General features: G+C 39.5%; 1 protein-coding gene across 1 annotated transcript in view; it reads left to right on the forward strand.

Annotated features, from left to right (window-relative positions):
* The window catches only part of ANO2 (anoctamin 2), a 149,195-nt gene that overhangs the window by 74,168 nt on the left and 53,003 nt on the right, over positions 1-22,024 (forward strand). The gene's annotated exons all lie outside the window — the stretch shown is intronic.

Consider the following 22,024-nt stretch of genomic DNA (forward strand, 5'->3'; position numbering starts at 1 on the left):
GTGAGCCTGCCTGTCACCTGTTGTGCTCAGCTAAACTCCACAGAAGATCATGGGAAGATTCTCAATTATTTTAGTGGGCTTTTGATCTTGTCCAATAAGCAGAGACCCACAGAGCACTGTGGAGAGTCTTTCCTTACACATTAGACAGCTCTCTTGGCCTTCCAAGTGAGGGATCAAAGACCGTAAAAGTCAGATAAAACAGTTGCTGTTCAGCTTTTTTCTGGCTTAAAGTAAATGAGAACTGGAAACAAGTCAGCCATTGATGCTGTAGAATATTATGATTATCTTGCTTACCTGAGATACAGAAATTATTATAATTTAGACATTAATTTAAGGTAAAACAAAAAGAAACAGAAAAAAAATCAAAACAAAAACTCCCCAAAAAACCAACCAGCCAAAAAAACCCCACATCAAAGCCCAGAAAATAACCCAAGAAGAAATGTTAAGTGAATAGGTGGAAAACTGGAACAATGTAAAGATCCAGCACTACAAAAATAGGAAGAGCTCCTTTCAGACATCAAGAATGAAAAGGCTAACACGGAACACTTTTTTGTCAAATGGCTTTCTGTGCCAATGTGGATGGAAAAAATACTGAAGTACTGAATCCTGAATGAGTGTTCCCTAAATTACTGAAAAATATTCCCAGCAACTGAGCAGTTTTCCATCGGTAAACACTCTGCTTACTAATTCTGTCCTGCAAACAGCACATTAGTCTGGGTTTGGAAGGTGTGTTGCTCAGGCCTTTGTATCTCAGTGTCTTATAAGAGCAATAGATGTTGATGTGAGAACTGCAGAAGAGGAAAAAAACCTAAACATAACAGTTCAGGTAAAGAACTGGCCTAACTGTGGAAATGTACCATTACATTTTGCTTTGGGAGACCCTGAAAAGTTATACATTAAAAGTGATGAGTATTTAAGAATGCAACAATTCTTCAGCCTTATTTTTAGAAGTTTCAACCTTTCCTTTTTGCAAGACCATTAGCTCAGGAGATTTTGGGTGGCAGGTTAATACTAAGGCACAGGTTTCTGTGAGGTCTCTGGCTCAGTATTTCTGTCTTGTTGGGTGGAAGCCAGGGTACAGAACTTTGTCATATTACCAGGGCAGATCTAGTGGCTGGACAGGCATCAAAGTAGAGATGTCTCTGTAGTTAAAGATACAATCCTCCTAATTTCTTGGTTTTGTTTGAATACACAGATGTCTGTGAGGTCTCCACCTCTTCATCTCTTGGTTGACAGTCTAATGTCATGGCATAAGTGTCTGTGAAGTTTTCTCCTGAATATTTTTAGCTAACTAGTGTAAATTAAAGGCATATCTTTTTTGGTGTGGCTGGTCAACAACTGTAGTATGCTGTGTTAATATCAAAGGACTGGGTCTGGCACTGCTGCCTAAAACTTCTCATTACTTCTTTAACATGAAGTCAGAAGTCTCCAGTTCAGCAGCTGTGGCTTGTTGGGATAGAAATGATGCCAAAGTTTGGCTATTGTGAGAATACTGGTCTAGAGCTTACTTAAAGGCATATATATCTATAAAATTACTGGCTTGTTTCCAGTATGTTAATTCCTCTGTTCCAGTGAGGAAGTGACTGGTTTTATGGCAAGAATCAGCTTTTATGTGCAAAGCCCTGTGTATGGTGCATTTTTTTTCCTTGCCTTACTCCAACAGGGAGTTCTTTTGAAGCTAATTGGGTTATTTTTTGCAATGAAGGGACAGGGGTTTGGTTAGGGGCTGCTTTTGTGATTGCAGAAGAAAGGGGACACCACTTACATCCTCTCTTAAATGATAACTTGGGAATACACATTCAGAGGAAACCAACAGACAGTTTTCCCTCTCTGCTGTTCAAGTCATTAACTTTAATGAGTGTGGAAGATGCCCAGCACCTGTCAGGGCCAGTAAACATATGAGTCACTCTACCCAGGCAGCAAATTCCAAATCAGCCTGATGAGCCTGGCAAGACAAAGGATGACACATCTAATGTATTACTTGCCCAGTGGGGTTTGAGTTCTAGAACACAGCTCTCATACAAAACACCACTTGGTGTGTTTCCACTACTGGAATAAGCAAAGAACAAAATTTCAGCCTCCACCACACTGTGTGGCTCAGGCTGTTTGAATAAATATTTTATTGGTTTTTGGAAGAGTGAGAAAGAAACTGTGAGAGCTTCACAAAAGATTGGTGTGAAGTTACTCTAACAATAACACCCTAAGGTTCTATTATTTCAGGAGAGAATTCATTTCCAGCTAAAGGAGTTGAAACATTTGTGTGAAATGCCTCAGGTTAAGTAGCAAATAGATAAACAAACAGTCCTTATGAATTACAGCAATGATTTTAGAAAATGACTGATTATAAGGGACTTGGGAAATCTGGAATGATATATCTTATAGTCAGTACTACTATTTAATTCTTTATGGTCACATGCTATTTAAAAGGACATGTAGCGACAGCATAAGGGGGAATGACTTCAAACTGACAGAGAGCAAGTTTAGATTAAATATTAGGATGAAATTCTTCCCCGTGAGGGTGCTGAGGCCCTGGCACAGGTTGCCCAGAGAAGCTGTGGCTGCCCCATCCCTGGCAGTGTCCAAGGCCAGGTTGGATGGGGCTCAGAGCAAGCTGGGATAGTGGAAGGTGTCCCTGCCCATGGCAGTGGGATTGGAACTGGCTGATCTTTAAAGTCCCTTCCAACCCAAACCATTCTGTGATTCTCTGATAGAAAGGCTTGCAATGTATAACTCCTTGATTCATGTACATCAAAAGGCATTTTTGTCCTTGCAGTAGAGATGAAGGATTGCACACATGTGTATGAATGCACATTTCTGATAATACATTCATGCAAGCATGGCAGATGCAAGCTTTGTAATGAAGCAATTAATGGTATATTTTGTTGTTCTTTAATGCACTGTAACACTGAAGATGTGGGTAGAAATATTCAATGAATAGGGTGAAGTTACTGTATGTGCAGAATGCTAACTGAAAACGTGGTGGATGTTTGCAATCTTCTGATAAGTTGTTCCTCTCTCTCTGCAGTAGTGGCATCCTCAATGGAATTACACAGAGGTCAGGAAATGAAAATTGGTCTTGTGCCTGAAAACATGCAGATGGGGCTAGATCCAGCTCTCACTGGAGCTGATGGAAAGCCTTCCAGTCATTTCTGTGAGAGATGGATCAGGCCCTGACTCCTTTTCATTAAATGTCCAGCTGATCTGGCAAACATGATTCCACATCATAAATATATATATGTGTGTGTGTGTGTGTTCTTATCTTTCCTATTTGGCAGGAAAGAAAATAACTCATTCTACATATTTCTCAAGGAAAATTCTCTTTATAGAAAAAAATAGGCTTGTCTCTTGGCTTGTGTCCTGACTTGGAGCAAACCCTAGGAATAATAGAATCTGGCATTCTGTCTTTCCTTTAATTCATTTTAAATATGAAAGTGGCAGAATAAATTATTTAAATTGTTAATTCAGCTGGTAATTGAAACAAAAAAGAAATATATCTTTCTGAAGCATTGTTTCAGTTAACAACTGAATTAAAGCAAGCTGGTTTGAAGAGGAAGGTCTCTGGTGTAAAGGATGATACAGATAAATATGAAATAGAATTGTACATTACTAGTACTTTATATATCTATTTTTAAAATTTCAATGTTCCCAAACATGAAACAGTAATTCTTGATAGCAGTTGATTCCTTACCAGTCTTCCATAAGCAAATCTCCCACAAGGACTAAAAACCCTTTCAAATACTGGAGCCCATCTCTTCCTTAAACAAGTCCTTGATAAGATTTACTAAAGAAAAAAAAATCTCATTTTATATATTAGGTGAAACTCTATAGAAGAAACCAAGATAATTGGTCATAAATACCAATTTGAACAATCAGAATTATAGAAGAACTTTAAATATACCCAGAGTTCTTTAACCCCTAATATTTTAGCATTTATTGAACTGTATTATTAGTATGATAAACCTATCAATTTGATACAGTATTTCTTAAATTGGCTGGTGTCTTTTTAGCCTCTTTCATTTCTTTACTTTGAGAAATATTTTTCTAAGCATTTGGGATAGTAAGATGAATATGTAATAAATTATTTTTTTTCCTTTTCGACTCCTTTCTTGCATCATTAACTTTTGTAAATAAAAAATTACTGAATGAAAATAAAAGAATGGCTGAAGATGAATGAGAACACTTAAAATTATGATCTTATACAGAGATTTCATCCTCTTTTTTGTACCTATATTTGTTATAATTCTGGTTATTTTAATGTTTATTTGAGTTCTAGGTTACGGGAGTTTCATACTGGAGTATTCATAAGCAGAATTTATGTCTTCAAAAGAGCGTTGAGGTGGTCTTTCAATGCGTTATTTAGATGTGGGGGTTCTTTGATTACAGGGTACATGACATGTATTCAAACCTCCTCACTGTTGCTGTCTTGGAATTTGGTTATCTTTGCATGGAGTAGTGTAAGAAATGCAGCTAAATATGTTCCACTTGCTCCCCGTTCCTCTGAAAATCTATGGTGGGATTTCCTCATTTGTATCAGACCAATGATCCCAAGGTACGGCCACAGTGCTGTGCTCCTGTGTTTACAGTTATATTCCAGCCAGATTCAGTGGGAAATAGCTCTTCCTACACTCTCAATATGAAGTAATAAAATGCTTGAAAATGTACTATAGTAGAATATTCCAAGTTGGGAAGCCTTTCAGGATTTTATCTAGTCCAAATGACTACCCATGGCGCTCCTGTCCAAAGCTGTCATCTCAAACTGTGTTGCTCAGGATATTACCCAGTCAGGTCATGAAAATCTCCAAGGATGGAGATGGCAATACCTTTCTGGACATGCCCTGTCCTCATTGTATAAAAGCTTCTCATTATATCCAGCCTGAACTTCTCTGCTTCCAGTTTAAGCCCATTGTCTCTTATACTTCCAGCATTAACCACTGTGAAGAACCTGGCTCTGTCTTTTGATGAGCTCCTTAACTGTACTGAGCAAGCCTTGTTCCTCAGTTTCTCTTCCTTGGACAAGTTCTCTGCCCTTGACTCACATAAGTAGTGCCATTTGTTTTTTTTCACTGGAAGGCCCAAAATAATATTTTAGATGCAGGCTAATGAGTGCTGAAAAGCTGAGGTAATCACTTTCCTGAATCCACTCATTGACACAGCCCAGGGTGCTGTTGGACTTTGCTTGCCAGGGCACACTACTGGCTCTTGTTCATCTTGTTGTCTGCAGACACCAAAGGGCCTTTTCAGCAGAGTCAGTTCTCCTGCAAGGAGTTTTCTGTTTCAAAGGCATTTGTTCTTGATGAAGTTCAGGAGGTTAGTAGAGACCTGTTCCTTCAGTCAGTCTAGGTCCCTCTGGATGGCAGCCATGTACTTAAGCCTACTGACTACCTCTTGATCCCTCCCCCAGCCTGATGTCATCGTGCAGGAGCAAGCGTTCCATCACCTCCTCCAGGTCCTTCTGTAAAGCAGGGCAGCTCTAGAATGACCACAGCAGGACTCCAGCTGTTACAGGTTTCCAGGCAGACTTATTCACTAACATCCTCTGAGCCAGACCATGGAACTCACATTTTGCTGAAGTCAAGGCAAATGGCATGGACAAGTTTCCTCTTGGCCACAGGTCCAGTCGTTTTCCTCACAGAAAGCAGCCAGGTTGGTGCAGATAATGATTCACCTTTGGTGAATCCAGAAAGACTCTTCACAAATACCGACTTCTTATGTGCTCAGAATGGGTTTCTTCACTTTTCAAGAGACCAAAGTGAGACTTACTGTGATTCCTTAATTATTCTTTTGTCCTTTCCGTGAGGACGGATACAAGATTGTTCTTTCTCCTGTTGTCAAGGCCCTTCCCTGATCTCAGTGTCCTTACAGAGATGACAGAGATCAACTTGCAATAACATCAGCCTGTTCCTCTATCTTCCATTCTTCTTTTTCAAAGTTATAAGTAAGTGAAATCACTGCTTGTCTTTCCCAAAGGAATATTTTTTGGGGTTTGCCTAGACAGCTAAAAGGTGTTTAATTAGGAATACTGAATACTTTTTTATTCAACTGTTGGAGGCTGAACAGTGCAGATGAGAGCAAGGATTTTAAGAAAATGGTGTCTTATGTTTGTGAGATTCTTCCTGCTAAAAAAAAATTATAAAGAAAATAGTGGTCCTTGTCAGAAGAGAGTTTTGAACCTAGAAACAAGAGGAGGCAGGGCTGCTGTTTACTGCTCTCATTTGTGTTACTTATTAAGATTTTGGCTGAAGGAAGCATTCTTTCAAGAGCGGTGCTATAGCTTGTGTTGTTTAATCATGGAACTCCGACCCAAGCATATGATTAAAGTTAAGCACAGGCTTCAGTGTCCTGGATACGGATACAATTAAATGCTTTTTCTGAATCAAGGCCTAAGCTTCTTATTGACAGCATTCAAGATGATGCAGGTCTCTTTCCTATTAAACAGAGTGGAAAGACTAATTTCTATAGGTTGTATTTATCAGTACTTGAAATTAAGGGGAGTTCTGCCTGGGTAAGTAATAAAGTCCTTAAGTCTGCACTTACTGACTTGCGTTGTACCCTGTCTAATAACAGGTTAGAGTGCCACAGCAAAGTTTCAGGCTGAAAAATAAATATCCAGAAGCCTGCTGGGTTTTGGTTTAATGCACTAGAAAAACTAGAACGCAAAAAACTGGAGTATTCTCCTTTCCTGTGTGCTGGTGACAAACTCCTGTATATTGGAGTATTTTTTTTACCTTCTGTTGAGCACATTTATAGGGTAAATTTCATGCTATTTATCTCCAACAAAAGCCCAGATCTGGGACAAAATTTACAGAAATTGGCTGTGGAAACAACATTCAGTTAAGTTAGTTGCCAAGAATTTTTTATTTGATGCATACTGAAATCCTGTCTGCAATTTTAAAGAAATAAGCTGCATTTACATTCAGTTCCTTTGGGCATCCATCCCATGAAGACTGAAATTCCACAAACTCCAACCTTAAAGAGCTAAGGAACGCAGATTGAGCTGCTCAGTTTTTTCAGCTCTTACCACGCTTGATTGAAAAACACTTGCCTGCTGATATGTTGATTTTCATGATTCACTTGATTCAGGGATACAATGGCATTGTTTTTGGAAGCCCCTTCACACTCTGGTATTTCATGTAGTAAATAAACTTGACACCAAGGGGAGCAGAGGGATGGAGCAGCTCTGCTGTGAAGGAAGGCTGAGAGAATTGGGATTGTTGTGCCTGGAGAAGAGAAGGCTTTGGGGTGACCTCAGTGTGGCCTTGCAGTGCCTGAAGGGAGCCCACAGGAAAGATGGAGAGAGACTCTTGGCAAGGGCCTGGAGTGACAGGACAAGAAGGAATGGCTTCACACTGACAGAGTGGGTTGAGATTGGATATTGGGAAGAAATTGTTGCCTGTGAGGGTGGGGAGGCCCTGGCACAGGTTGCCCAGAGCAGCTGTGGCTGCCCCATCCCTGGAGGTGCTCCAGGCCAGGTTGGATGGGGCTCTGAGCAGGCTGGGGTAGTGGAAGGTGTCCCTGCCCATGGCAGGGGGGTTGGAACGCAGTGAGATTTAAGGTTCCTTCCAACTCAAACCATCCTGTAATTCTATGGCTGTAATTTGCCCAGATATTTTGTGGAGCCTCCATTTCTAGAGATAAGTAAAGCCTGACTGGTCAGAGGCCTGAGAAACCTGCTCTAAGTCACCCTGTGCTAAGCAGGTTATTGGACTGAGATGATCTCCAGAGGTCCCTTCCAACTCCAGTTGTTGTGCAATTCTTTGAAATGCAGGAAAGAAATCATTCGAACAAGTGCAGACAAATTGGTTTGACCACAATAGGCATATTTTGAAAGAAAATATAATTTGAGCCTTACTAGAAGTACTTGAGCAATGGGACAAAATGTAACTTGGGTTTACTAAAAGGAGATTAATAACCATGCCATCTAAACTTGTGTGTTTGATTAATGATATAATGGATTCCCTACAGAAGGGAAATGTAGTGTACTTCAGTAAACTCACACTGTATTATTCCACAGGGAGAATATCATGTATTTAATTTAAGTTATTAATCAATATCATTCACAGTGACTGACTAGAAAAGTGTGTATAAGAATTTTCATTTCAAAGAAAAACAGAAAAATCTGATTTTCAAATGGCTGATTTGGCAATGCAGCTACGGTGCCTTCTACCCACTGCTGTTTGGTCCTTCATGGCCCATCTTTCTCTGCTGTCCTTCATGTCAGGATTTTCCATCATCCAATTTTTTAAAAGGTTTTACAGAGTTGGGAATATCTTCCCTGAAGAAATATGATATATAGAGTGTGGGAAACTTTGCAGGTGATCTGTTCATTTTGTGTGGGTCTAAAGTCTTAGAAAGTACATAAGTTCTGTTCTTGACAAATTTTTGTTTCCCAATTATATAACAAAATATATTTTTTTCTTGGACATTCCTCCCTCAGGCTTGTTCAATTATGGAAACAAATGCATCATGGCTGGTTCTGCCACTTTGTTCTTCAGGATTTAGAAGGCTCCCATATTAAAAAGCAAAATTTCCACCTACTTTCATTTATTCCAATATATAATTAGTCCCTTTTCCCTCTAAGTGCTAAATCAGGGAATAACCCAGACTTTTAAGGCAATTTTTGCTGGTTAGTTTCTTCTCATGGAAATGAAAATCTAGAGCAGTTTCAGAGAGACAAAAACTGGATCAAAAAAAAAGATGTCAAGCAAGATTCTAACTAGATTTTTAACAGTCTGAAGAAGAAAGAAAGGAGACAATTGCTTCCCGAATTTCTACAATTGGATAGAAAAGTGTACATCTAAAGTATAATTTAAAAATTACATTTGGATTTCTTTTTTTGAAAAAGTGTATTTTCCTAGGTCTGTACGACATGATAAGAGATGGTCTCAGTGGGTTTACACCGGAGCTGGAGCATTGCCAGCCTGACCAATGCTGAGTTAGAAGCAGGGTTCAAATCTAAGGACAGGAAAACATATCATGAGAGAATAAAAACAATCACAGGCTTTTGAGAAGAGGAGTAATAATGAACAATTTACAGAACTTAGGAAACATAAGGCCACAAGCAATGCAGACTGAACTGTTCAAAACCCGTAGCTGAGTAAGTGGGGAAGAGTGAAAAAAATTTGCTGTAGATGTCCCATCCCTGGAAATGCTCAAGGCCAGGTTGGATGGGGCTTTGAGCTACCTGGTCTGGTGGGAGGTGTCCCTGCCCATGGCAGGTGGGTTGGAATGATGATCTTCAAGGTCGCTCCCAACCCAAAGCCTTCCATGATTCTAGGATCCTGCTGTCACTCTCTTGAGTGTATCTGTTGTATCTGAGTTTTGGGGAACTCATTGCAGGAAAACAAAGGTAATGGGATGTGGTGTTTGAATGCATTTGATTTGCATGTTCAGTTGTACTGCCTGCAGTGTTAGTCGGACTGATGAGATGAGTCACTTCCATTTGTGTAAATATTTTGGTTTTTGGAAGCAGCATTTATGGCATCCTGGAAGAAATCTGAGACAGAAGGACCTTAGGTGGTCAAATTGTTAGAGGTACACAGCTCTTCTAACTTATATTCTCTTCAAGGTATGCCCAAAAGTATATGAGGCATTAGCAGAGCTCTTCACCTTCATGCTTCTTAGATGTTCAGCAGAGAAACCAGGACTGGGAGAAGCTCCTGGCTGTTGGTAAAGAGAATTATCATCCTTCATATGATACCTAATGGCAAGATCAGTTTGAATGGGAAATGGGTCAGTCAGCTGCATTCAGAAGGGTTTGGAAGGGAAAATTACCATATTGAGGTTAGGAAACTGTTTTAAATCCTTGCATGGCTTTTGGTGAAAGTAGAGAAAGTAGACATTTCAGGCAAGCAAAATAAAATCCAGCCAGACAAAAGAAACTTCAACAAGGAACCCTGGCAAGGCTACACTGAAAATCTGGAGAGTTCCAAATTTACGGAAAGCAGGTTTTTCCACTTTTCCCATTTTGTTCCTGGAGCTTTGTTCAGAGACATAGACATTCTGCATGAGCTCAAGCTGAATGTGAAACAGCCCTTAGGAATGGCCCAGGGCATTAATTTAGCAATGAAACTCACTAAAGATTATGCTTTATTTCAGCTGAAAAATAATTGGGGTCCATACCACATACCACAGTATTTCCCTGCCAAGCCAGACAAGTGTGTTGGCTGCAGTTTTATTAGGAAGAGAAACCTTGACTCACTACCAGATGCCACTGTGCTGATGCTGGTGGAGAACAGGTATTCAGCACAGGTGGCTTCGGAGGTGGCACATTCCTCCTGCAGTCTCTGTGTTTGGCCTGCTCTCAGGGAGGGATGCTGCTCACTGATTCACAGGCTTGAAGTATAAAACCAATTACAGTGCCTAAATGAGGGCTGGGGGATAAACTGAATTAAATTCATTTTAATTTTATATATGGCTATGGTTTCAAAAGAACTTAAGCATCTTTGTGAATAAAGGTGAACAAAGAGCAAAGGCTTATGCATGCCTTCATAAATACAGACAGGATTGGGAAAGACATAGTCTGATGCTTTGAAAAGGGAAAGGATACAGAAATAATGTTATTCCAGGCACTTATTGCACAATGATTGCTTTGTCACAACATGACAATATTAAGTGGGAAAAGAATTGCATTGACCACTTACCGTCTGTAATAAAACAGTAGCTAGTAATACTAATTTTCATCTAATATTATTCAAGTTACAACATTTTACATTTTTATTTAACTTAGCTTTATTTATTGGATTGTTGCTATTGTTGTTCACCTTGTTAACTTTCTTTTTTTTTTACCTGTTAAGGCAAAAGTACCTCTGGTTCTTTTATGTCCCTCTTTGTCTAAGTCTCAAACAAGGACATCATACACTGAAGTGTCTAAAATTGACAATAACTGGCTATGTCAGTTGCAGGAAATCTCTTAAAACAACAAGTTGATAAAGTTGGACCACGTAGTTGTGAGTTGTTTCAGCTAAAATTAAATTAAATTGTAGGCTAATAATTAAATTAAATTGTAGGCTAATATTCCTTCAGGCTATAGCTGAGGTTTTTAATTTTAGTAACAATACTGAGAAATTTAGGAAGCTTCTTTTCAAAACTAGTGAATCTGATATGATCAGGGTCTAAATGCACTCAAGGCTTCAGTTTTCTTGACATTCAGCTTATAAAAACACACTGAAAGCACTCATATAGAAGGATTTAATATGGATTAATGAATAAGATCACTGAGCTCATGTAGTGATAATTTCCTTTATGGAGGATTTTAAAAGCAATCAGAATGCTAAAATGCACTGGATCAAAAAAGATTGTTCAGCAAAGAAAACTATACCTTGGGAGAAAGAATGAGAGCAGGAGTAAGCAATAAGTGTTAAAAGTCCAGTTTGAACTAAATTTTGCAAAGGAAATTTTTTTAAAAGTGAAAAAAAAAAAAGAGCAAAAACCAAACTAAAGAATCCCAAAGAAACTGCAGGTGCACATACACAGAGAAGGAAAAAGGAATGGAGAAGTGTGGGCACTGTTCCGTAGGACTGGTTTTAAAGGTAATCTAGTTATGGCATTGAAACTAATCAGAGCTGTAGGATGATATAGGCTAGGCAAGATCTCTGGAAACCGTCCAGTCTACTCCCCTGATCAAAGCAAGGCCAGCTGTGGAACAGTTTGCTTTAAGGCCTTGTTCACTCACATTTTTGCAGTTCCCAAGGATGGAGATTTCCAGCCTTTCTGAGGAATGTGCTGCAATGTTGGCCTGACCTCATTGTGAGGAGCTTGTGTGGTGTCTGATACTTAACTGGAATTGCCCCTGTTGCAACTTGTGTTTGTTGCTTCTCAACTCATCAGTCTGCACTTCCAAAAGGATTCTGGCTCTTGTCTTCGCTACACCCTCCTTCTAGACAGTTTTCTACATCAATTACATCTTCAGCCTCTGTTTTTTAAGGCTGAACAAGTCCATTTCTTTAAGCCTTTCCTTCTAGGTAGAGCTATATCCCCACAACCATCCTGATGGCTCTATGCTTAACTTGGCCCTGTATAAATATAGAAATGTCTTTCTTTCACTTTTCAAAGCCTTTAGATGCAGTCTCAGAAGAGCTAAATACAGTCCCCAAACCCAGGCTGTTAATGAATGTTTTAAACTTTATTTGTCTGAGTATCAGCCTTTGAAGTACAACAAGCTGTCATCCCAAGCAGGGATGTTGTGCTTTGAAATGTGCCATATGTATCTGAAAGAGTTATGCTGGTAATGTTCAATGTATAGGTCTGTGGTTGACAGAATTAAAAGGTCTTGCATTGAAACAAAGCAGTTGAAACAAAGACCAGCAAGAAAAAATTAGTTGACTCCATTAACAACCCAAAATTCAAGATGATTAGGAAGCATGGTATGTGTTTTTGCTGTTTAATATCATAGAGGAAAATTCAAAACAGGAAGAAATACATTTACCACTTGAGGGAAGTACTGTACCAGCAAATGTGATAAGAAAGATCCTACTCTTAGAAACTGGAGTATCACAATATTGCCGTGGTTTTCACAACCTGCCTAATAACAAGATTGAAAGTTGCTCGAAAGTTCTACAGCCAATTAACATTATCTTTTTATTATTAAATCAGCCACAGCTTGTAGATTTAATTGCCCCATTTTCATTTCTAGGGCTTGTACTTCATACTGACAGACGGCAATGCACACACTAAGTTTTATGTGGTGAGGAGGAAAGTGTTTTATAGGGAATGTAAAAAGCTCTTATGGAATGGAGAGGTATTCCTTAATTGGGTTGTATATCATCAGGGTTTTAATACATTTGATTAAGGGCCTGATTATGCAATTCCTTTCTCCAGAGCCCTCACTGAAGTCAAAGGGAGAGCTACAAATGGAAAGCTTGCAAGACAAAGTCCTGGCATGAGAGAGCATTAAGGAAAGCTTTATCCTGGAAAGCAGACTCATAGCACCTGTATTTACCACAGCATTAAAATTAGATATTTGTAAAGAGTTTTCAGCATCTCAAACCCATTGTTATCCATATATTAGAAGTTACTGGCTTTGCCTTAATTCTTCAATAGAATTTACTTCGTGGCCAAAGTCCATCAAAGTGGAGGGTTGTTGATTTATTTCACCTGACTTAGAGACAGGCTGTTAGAGATGGTGATTGTACAGCTGGTAGAACCTTTGGAGGTTTTGATCCAAAAAAAGGGCTATGAACAAAGAATATTAAAACTTGAAGTTTTTCATAAGCTTTAGCATGTACACAATTTTACCACCAGTACTAATCTTGCTAACTGGGACCAGTCACAGCAGTAAAATTAACAGGATATAGAAGGAGTAAGATCTGTGAGTCATAAGGATTGTGTCAAGACTTGAGAGCTTCGTGTAATTTACTGAGACAGTTTATTTTTGAAGAGGAAAACGGCACAATCAATATGCATTTGATTTCAAGTGTATTGATTCCAGATTTTCCTTTAAAAGTTAGTTAAGTAAGCTTTTTACTCAATGGCCTTCCTTTATAGGACTGTTTATGAGAATGTGGAGCTTTTCAGAAGAAGAAGGGTAGAAATAATTCTCCTTATTAATATTGTATGTCTATATTCTAAAAGATTTTATGTGAAAAGTAAGTTGGCAGTGAATTATCTTGAAGTGCATAATTAGTTTTTTCTGCGCATGAACATTAAGGAGCAAGTTGGTAAGGATCATCTTCCATTTAGATCACAGTATGAGCACTAATAGAAGACAAGGAATGCCTGATATATGAGCCTTGCTTTCCATTTCTGTTCAGAAATCTCCTTTAGGTGATTGTGCACTTGTAAAGGTTAGGCAGTGTTAATACAAGGGTTTGTAGCATTGATGTTTTCTCACTGAATGGCTGCATATTCCAGGCTTAAAAACTATGTCAGGGCCTCAGATATTTAAAGTAATCTGGGTTTATACTGAATTCTAAGGATGAATATTTAAACCTGCATTTAGTATTCAGTAAAGCAGAATATATGGCTTTACAGGATATAAAAATAGTACTGATGGGTGTTTACTCTTTTCTGAAACACCCAATGTCTCTTTTTTGTATCTCAATGAAGAACAAATGCCATACCTTTATGGGCTCCTTGGAATCCGGCTTGCATATTTGTATGCTGCAAAAGTCAGTTTTATCTCATAATAACCACACAAATAAAAATATGAATGTTTTCTTCTTAGTTGTGGCCTTCCAGTACCTGAAGGGAACCCTCAAGAATGATGGAGAGAGGCTCTTGACAAAGGCCTGGAATGACAGGACAAGGGGTAATGGATATTTGGATATTAGGATAAAATTCTTCCTTGTGAGGGTGATAAGACACTGGAATAGGTTGCCCAGAGGAGCTGCGGCATGTGTAAGCTGCAGCTGGGGCTTCTGTATTTTAAGTCTTCTCAGGTGTGCCTATCTTCTTAAAAAAAGCCCTTGTTTTTCCCATGTACCCTGCTGGCTTCCATTATAAATATTGATGATACACAGGGGACGTAAGCAGTGCTGATCTTCCCCTTGTTATTGGAGGCAGAGGAGAAGGACTGATGTCCTTCTGCCTACACAGAATTCTTTTTTGGGCTGTAGAAACTTGTTCAGCTTGGTGAGTCTGAAGTCTGCACAAGCTTGTAATTTGTAATGGTGACCTGCAATAGTTGCTCCACAACTCTGCTGCTAAGATTTGGCCAGCACACCTCTCCTTAGTCAGATTTTCCTTAGAAAGAGGTAATTACTTTTTCTGTGTTACACTGCTGCCACTAATGATTGGTAAATAGAAATAAACCTCTTTTCCTTGCATGTAACTGTAGGGAAATCTTGTGTAGCACAAGTGACCAGTCTCTGCTTTCGGGAAGGTGATAAGGCCCTTATAGTTTAATGAAGGACTGTTACTGTGTTGTGGGCTGGAAGAGAAGGGCAAATGTGTGGAAAAATTTGGAATGTTGGGGCTGAAACTGTCTAAGATGCTCCCAGTAAGGCAGGGATCTGTAGGATATAGCACAGTGCCGTTTGATTATGTGGAACTGCAGAGCTGTTCCCATGTCCTCCACGAGCAGTGAACACAGGAATTTGACTGAGCAGCACCACTGGAGAACACTTGCTTGGTAGATTTGTACCTGTTCATATGTTCCTGTCTGTTTGGAGAGATGTCTGATAATAACTTTTTGGATTTGTTTATAATTTAAAGAAGAAGGACTTGGGGAGGTAGTAGCCATAGGTGTCATTAAACTTAGAATGAGAAGTGGAGATTTATGTAATAACTGTAGCAGAAGAAAGGACAAGAAGAATTTGGCTTAGAGGTAGGGGTGATGAAAGGAAGATTGAAAGACAAGGTATAAATGGGCCAAAATATGACAAATCTGTACACGGGTGCAACTTCAAGATGTTGCTTTCAGAAACAGCAGTGTGCTTTCACACAGCTCTAATTTCCTGGTGTTGTGAATTTAACAGCAGAAAAATTGTGATGAAAATAGGAGGAATTTCATTCATGACTTAATCTGCCTCTTGCTTTCTGTAAGTAAGAAGTTTTCATTTAATATTGGGGGAAACATTTCCTTTAATCTCCTTTAAGTCTTTGGATGATTTCGGTGTGAGCTGAGACTCAGGTGACAAGTATTCAAGACTGTTTTGCACAACCTCATGCCAGGTAGCTGGAGTAAACTTACCATGTTAGAAGGAATATAGAGAGATCCTGTTTTTTAGCTACTGATTTGTTTCCCTGAGGTCAAGACCATTCCTGTTGTAGCAGGCCTACATGTGCTGGTCTGAATGTCAATGCTGCCTCCAGATCCCTGCTTCTGGCAAATGGAGTTTGTATTTTACACATACTCCAGCACATATTTAGTATGTTTCTGCCTAAGTATTTTGTCTTTAGCCTCACTCTGCTTGTCAAAACTGTGATCACTTCACCACAAAGTTCTGTGCTGAACATAAACTCCATCAGGAGTGAAGGCTGGAATTATGTGAGGAATATACTGGCTTTCCTGAACTTGCAAGTTCCTATCAGCATAGATAATATAGGTGCATGCAAACTGGAATTGTCCCAATAATTCTAATGGTCCCAGCCTGTTCTTGACTTATATGAGCCACCACTTCTGAACAAGACCTTGATCTCTACAATGTAAATCTGGAGTAATTCACAAGGTCTAACTGAGGCTGAACAAGGCCAAGTGTTGGGTCCTGCCCTTGGGTCACAACAACCCCCTGCAGCAGTTTTCGTTATCAAACCTCTAAACAAAACTTAAAACCCATGATTCTGAATTTCCAGAGGCTTTTTATGCATGCTAGAGAGAACTTTGAATTGTGATCCCTTGCTAGTAGAATATTATAATAGCTTGTATTAAACATTTTTGTTTGTTTCTTAATTAAACTGCTACTGCCTGTATTAACTCTTTCACTGATAAAAATCCAGTCAAGCAAGTCATGCAGTTACCAGTCCAAAGCTCCACAAAAGATGTTCCTGATCCACATGGTGCATTTTAATGATACATTTTATGTTTGTGTCCAACTAGCAGGCATTTGCCAAATTAGATACATCTATAATTCTCTATTCAGGGACAAGACTGTCATACAAAATCCTGGAAAATTAGAAAACAGTGTCACTTTAATAACTGTTTCTCAATGCATTAAATTAATGCAGAAGGAGATGTCTATGAGATTGAAATATTTGATTTGAATCTGTACTAATTGATCCTTTAGTGCATTTTTCTAGCTCATTTTTGTGCTTATTTTGTGTGTGGGCTGTTCTTTTCTAGTGTTCTTACAAAGTGAGCAAATATGTTTGGTTACTGGTACTTAGACTGAGAACTGTAGCCTCACTATCTGAGTTTGTGGCAACCCCTTGTGGTTTTTTGTACCAGGACCTGTTTTTTAATAAATGTGGCCTTTGCTCTATACAGTCACATTAATTCCAGGCAATACATACTTCAATAGACACTAGCATATGTCCACATTTCTGGAATGTATTGAATCAGTGTCACAAGATATGATCAGTGACTGACAGGTTTTTCTTATATTCACCAACAGTAACTACATCTATTATTAAATCATGTTCTTCATTGCAAGGGAGGATCCAGTGTTTTATGAGGAGCTTTATTTCTGCTGATCTTTTTTGCATAGGAAAGTTTCATATTTCTGCTGTTTTTCTCCTGCTAATTGCTTTATGTGGCTGCAGCATTAGATTGGATGCTTAGATCTCCATAGGGCACCTGGACCTGGATCTGAACTGTGGGACCAGGAGATTTCCAGTACCATTAAGCAGCTCCTTGCAGTGACTGCTGCACTGAGATGTTTCTGTTTTAGGTAACTGTTTTGATGGTCCATGCCTGTTATCCCAGAGGGTCTTGCCCTGCCTCTTACCACATGGCAACATTCCTGGGAGAGAATCATGGTTTCTTTCTCCTAATTTATAATCAATGGAACAGAAATTCAAGGGTCAGAAAGAGGTTTTGCCTTTAGAAGGAAATAGAGAAACACCCAATCTGTCAGCATAAAAATATACATACTTGAGGTCTAGAGATTTATTTTTTTCCAAGCAGGATAAAACAGTTTTAAACAAAAAACAAAACCCTTCCTTCGTTCTAATTATGATTATATATCTTCACTTTCACTACTGCTTTCAGACACTTGAGAAGCACAGACCAACTCTTAACTCCATATTCAGCAGCGTTCAGCTCCAGTTTCAGCTCTTAGCCAAACCAAATTTGTGATAAGTCGGAATAACTGAAATTTCCTCCCAAGCCCTCATATGTTTGAAAACTAAATGAAATTCTTAAATCAAATATTTTGGCATGAAAATGCCACAAACCCCCCTCACCCCCCCAAATAATTTTCTATTCTCATTTGGTATCCACAAAGAAAATGTAAACCAATTTTAGGTGCTTTCCTTAGACTAGTTGGCTCTTGCAGTCACAAAGATGAGGATTTTGAAAGCAGTTTTTGGCAAAATGGAAGAAAGATAGGGAAAAGAGAGAATGCATGGCCCAGGTTTTTTCAGCATGAAAGAAACGTTAGAGAATAATTTTAATTTCTTCTGTGCTACTTCCCTTTATTAAAGTAGAAAGGGTGAACATATTTAGAACAAATTCAGGTGTATTTAGAAGCATGGTATTGACCTATGGCACACATGTGGAAAAGTGTCAGAGGTCTTTTCCCACTGTCCATAGTTCAGGGGAGTATGTGGTTATCTGGGTATTGAACTTCAAGTCTAAGGAGCTAAAGTTCCATCAGTCTGTGAGTTAACTTCTGCTTTGCCCAAGTTTGTGAATGCAGGCTGAGAGAAAGAAGCTGGAATGAAAATTTCACTGCTCTACAGCTCTGATTTGAGGTGACAGCTATATTTCCTTCACCTGTATTCCTAAAGCACAAGGGACCTCCAAGTCTCCCAGCAGTTCATCTCATTGGTGGCCACCTCCTTAGGTCAGGCTCAGTCTTTCCTCAAGAAGCCTTTTAAAAGTGTCATCTGAAACACACACACAAAATCAAGTTGAAATGTAGTAACATCAGTACAGCAATGAAACACACTCACGAAATGAGCTTTCTGTTCCAGACCTTGGGTTGAAAGGAAGAACTCCAGTGACCTGGCTCTGTTCCCAGGACTCTGTAAAGTCATAGCCCAGGTTCAAGTTTAAAGGAAGAGAGGAGTGTATTGGACATGACAGCACTAAGTCACCTGTACCATTCCTGTGACCCACCTGTTGTTAAAGATGTTGTGGTGGAATGGGCTGCTGGGTCAGCAGCAACATGAGACCCAAAGCATATTCTAATCTTTCCGTGAACATTCAACATCTTCAAAATCCACCAATAAATTCCCAGTTCTATGAAGTTTTATTATGTACCTCAGAATGTCTAATACTTTTTAAAAACCCTGTTTCTTGAAGTCATGTGAATAGCTAAGAAGCATCATGTTATTTTATTAAATTATTTTTCGATAACACAGAATCATAGAATGGCCTGGGTTGGAAGGGACCTTAAAGATCAACCAGTTCCAACGCCCCTGTCAAGGGCAGGGACACCTTCCACCAGTCCAGCTTGCTCAGAGCCCCATCCAGCCTGGCCTTGAACACTTCCAGGGCTGGGGCAGCAGCATCTTCTCTGGGCAGGGGGGTTGGACTGGATGATTTCCAGAGGTTCCCTCCTGCCCTAAGGATGCTGTGAGTCTGTGATCTCAAAGGTGGCTGCCTGGCACTTGCTTCATTCTCCTTCAATTTCTTTGTCATGCTCATGTTTTTATGAGGCCACACACCTCTTATCCCTGTCTATCCCTTCTCACCTTTTCCTCAGGATGTGGTGCTGCTGTGAGAACTGTGCCTGAGCACTTTGTGTGTTTCTTTGCTAAAGCAAACACTTCTGCATGGGTGTTAACCAGCCCAAGACTCTGGCTCGTGCCCTAGGACTCAGCTTTTACACAGTTCTGTGTGGAAGAAGCAGAAACAAATGTAGTACAGTTGAGAAATGGGACGATTAGGCAGATTGATGTGCAACTAGCTGATACTGTAAAAATTATTATTACTATTAAAATTAACATTTTGCTGACTCTACACCTTTCCTATGTCAAGCATTAGACATAGGGTACATTTCTTTATTAATACAAGTGTTACCAAACCATGAAGCACGGCCTGAAGCTTTGCTTCAGCTGAGGTATGACATCATAGTTCACAGCACTCTTTTCCAAAGGTCAGGAAATGTATCAATTACTGTGATGCATAGGAGATCTGCAGCAGAGGTTCTTCAGAGGGTTAATTGTTTCTTTAGGCTGCAGATTTTGCAAACTCTGAAAACAGAAAAAATAAAAATTAAAGCCCTGCTTTCAGATGAGTGGTATTATTCCATGGCTATCTGTCTATATAGCAGGGAACCTCCTGTGTGGGGGGAATCCAAGAGGAGTTCAAATCTCACAGGCAGTAGCAGAACAGGATCTGATACCAAGGATGCAAGAAACTGAAAGAACCAGCCAGAGGACTTGCCATGCCTTTGTGCTTTTCTGGATTGTAACACATGGGGAGGAATATGACGGAGCAACACGATGGAGTTTTCTGCATATCCGCTTATAGAATAGCATGGTGTATTCCTGCAGGTAAAGGATTTGAGTGGAAATTAAACCAGCTTTATCTTAGGTGAGCTACTGAATGTTCAGGACTCTCTGAGCTCAATTCAACTTGCATTAACAGATTGACTGCTAAATTATTAAGCTGTGCATGAAGCAGCTACAAATATAAAACAACTGGAGTTAAATGCAGGAGTTCTCTCAAAACAGGGCTATAGGTTGGAATTTAATTGTAATGACAGGCCCATCCCTGGAAGTGCTCAAGGCCAGGTTGGACGGGGCTCTGAGCAACCTGGGATAGCAGAAGGTATCCCTGCCTATAGTAGGAGGTTGGAACTGGCTGATCTTTAAGGTCCCTTCCAACCCAAACCATTCTATGATTCTATGGCTCCTCTAATTTGACGAGATGTTTCTTATTAATATAGTTATTATAAAACCATAATTCTTCGTGTTTTATTACTATTGCATGAAGTAGACTTTCTGCTGGTTTTCTCCCAAGCTTCCCTATACAAATATGGACAATACACTGTGATGGTGCAGAGATTACTTTTCTATTCAGATAAAAGTTAAAAAAGATTTTCTGATAAAATATGTCTCTATTTGCAAATGCTGAATTTTTGCTCAGTATGTTTCCCCCATACATTGAAACTCCCCTCCACTAAAATAGTTTGCTGCTGTTATTTTTTTAGTAGAAGATGTTTTGATTTTAATAAAATATCTCAGTTCAATTTTTATAGAGTGAGGAGTTTCCAACTGTTGTTTTTAAATTACTTCTTATTTCAAAATGGAATTTATGTTAGAGGGGTTTTAAAAATAGAGGAAATCAAACCAAAATATTATAAGTTGTTGACGTAAAACATTTGGTTCACAGTAATTAAAAACATTTTTGAAAACAAACACTTTAGCTTTCCATCCTAATTTGGGACATATCTCCCTCCTTCTGTTTTTTCCTTTTTGTGAAATGCAATGAAACTTTCATCAGAGAGGAAAAAAAAATCATTTATTGCCCTTCTTATCTTGCTGAAATGCCTATGAAAACTAACTTTTCATTGCCACCTGTTCACGACAGACCTATTGACTCTTTTTTTTTAGATTGAGAAGGACTCTTTGTTCCATTTTCTTCATTATACTGATACTTATGATCTCACAGGTTACAGAAGGATAAAAGGAACAGATTTGCTACTATCAGTAAGAGTCACTCTAACAGACATTTTGAAAATAAACAGAATATTTTACAGAACTCTATGCCAAAATACCATCTCCATCAAGGAGACATTCCAGTCGAAGATGAAAGTTTGAACAGGGAGCAGGTGAAAAACATAAACATGTGAAGAGAAGCAGTGAGACCAAAATAGGAGCAGAATTTCAGTGTATTGTAGTGGAACCAGGGATTCTGTGGTTCTCTGGGTAGAACTGGAAGACTGCACAAAAGAGGGAGCAAAGACAGAGACTTTTGCCAAGAGAAAGAATGGCCAATGTCTTCAAATGAAATAGGATTTCATATGAATGAGTTCTGTGCTGGAGATTCTTTAAGGTGAAGCCACATATGGTGTATGGAGAAATCAGAATCACAGGACAGCCTGGGTAGGAAGGGACTTTAAACCTCACCTCGTTCTGGCCCCCTGCAGGGACACCTTCCACTATCCCAGGTTGCTCAGAGCGCCATCCAGCCTGGCCTTGGACACTGCCAGGGATAGGGCAGCCACAGCTTCTCTGGGCAACCTGTGCCAGGGCCTCACCACCCTCACAGGCAACAATTTCTTCCCAATATCCATTCTAAACCTGCTCTCTGTCAGTGTGAAGCCATTGCCCCTATTCCTGTCACTCCAGGCCCTTGTCAAGAGTCTCTCTCCATCTTTCCTGTGGGCTCCCTTCAGGTACTGGAAGGTCACAATGAGGTCACCCCAAAGCCTTTTCTTTTCCAGGCTGAACAATCCCAATTCTCTTGGCCTTTCCTCCCAGCAGAGCTGCTCCATCCCTCTGCTCCCCTTGGTGTCCCTGCTCTGGACTGGCTCCA

Source organism: Corvus hawaiiensis, chromosome 4, assembly GCF_020740725.1.
Source record: "Corvus hawaiiensis isolate bCorHaw1 chromosome 4, bCorHaw1.pri.cur, whole genome shotgun sequence".
Lineage (NCBI taxonomy): Eukaryota > Metazoa > Chordata > Aves > Passeriformes > Corvidae > Corvus > Corvus hawaiiensis.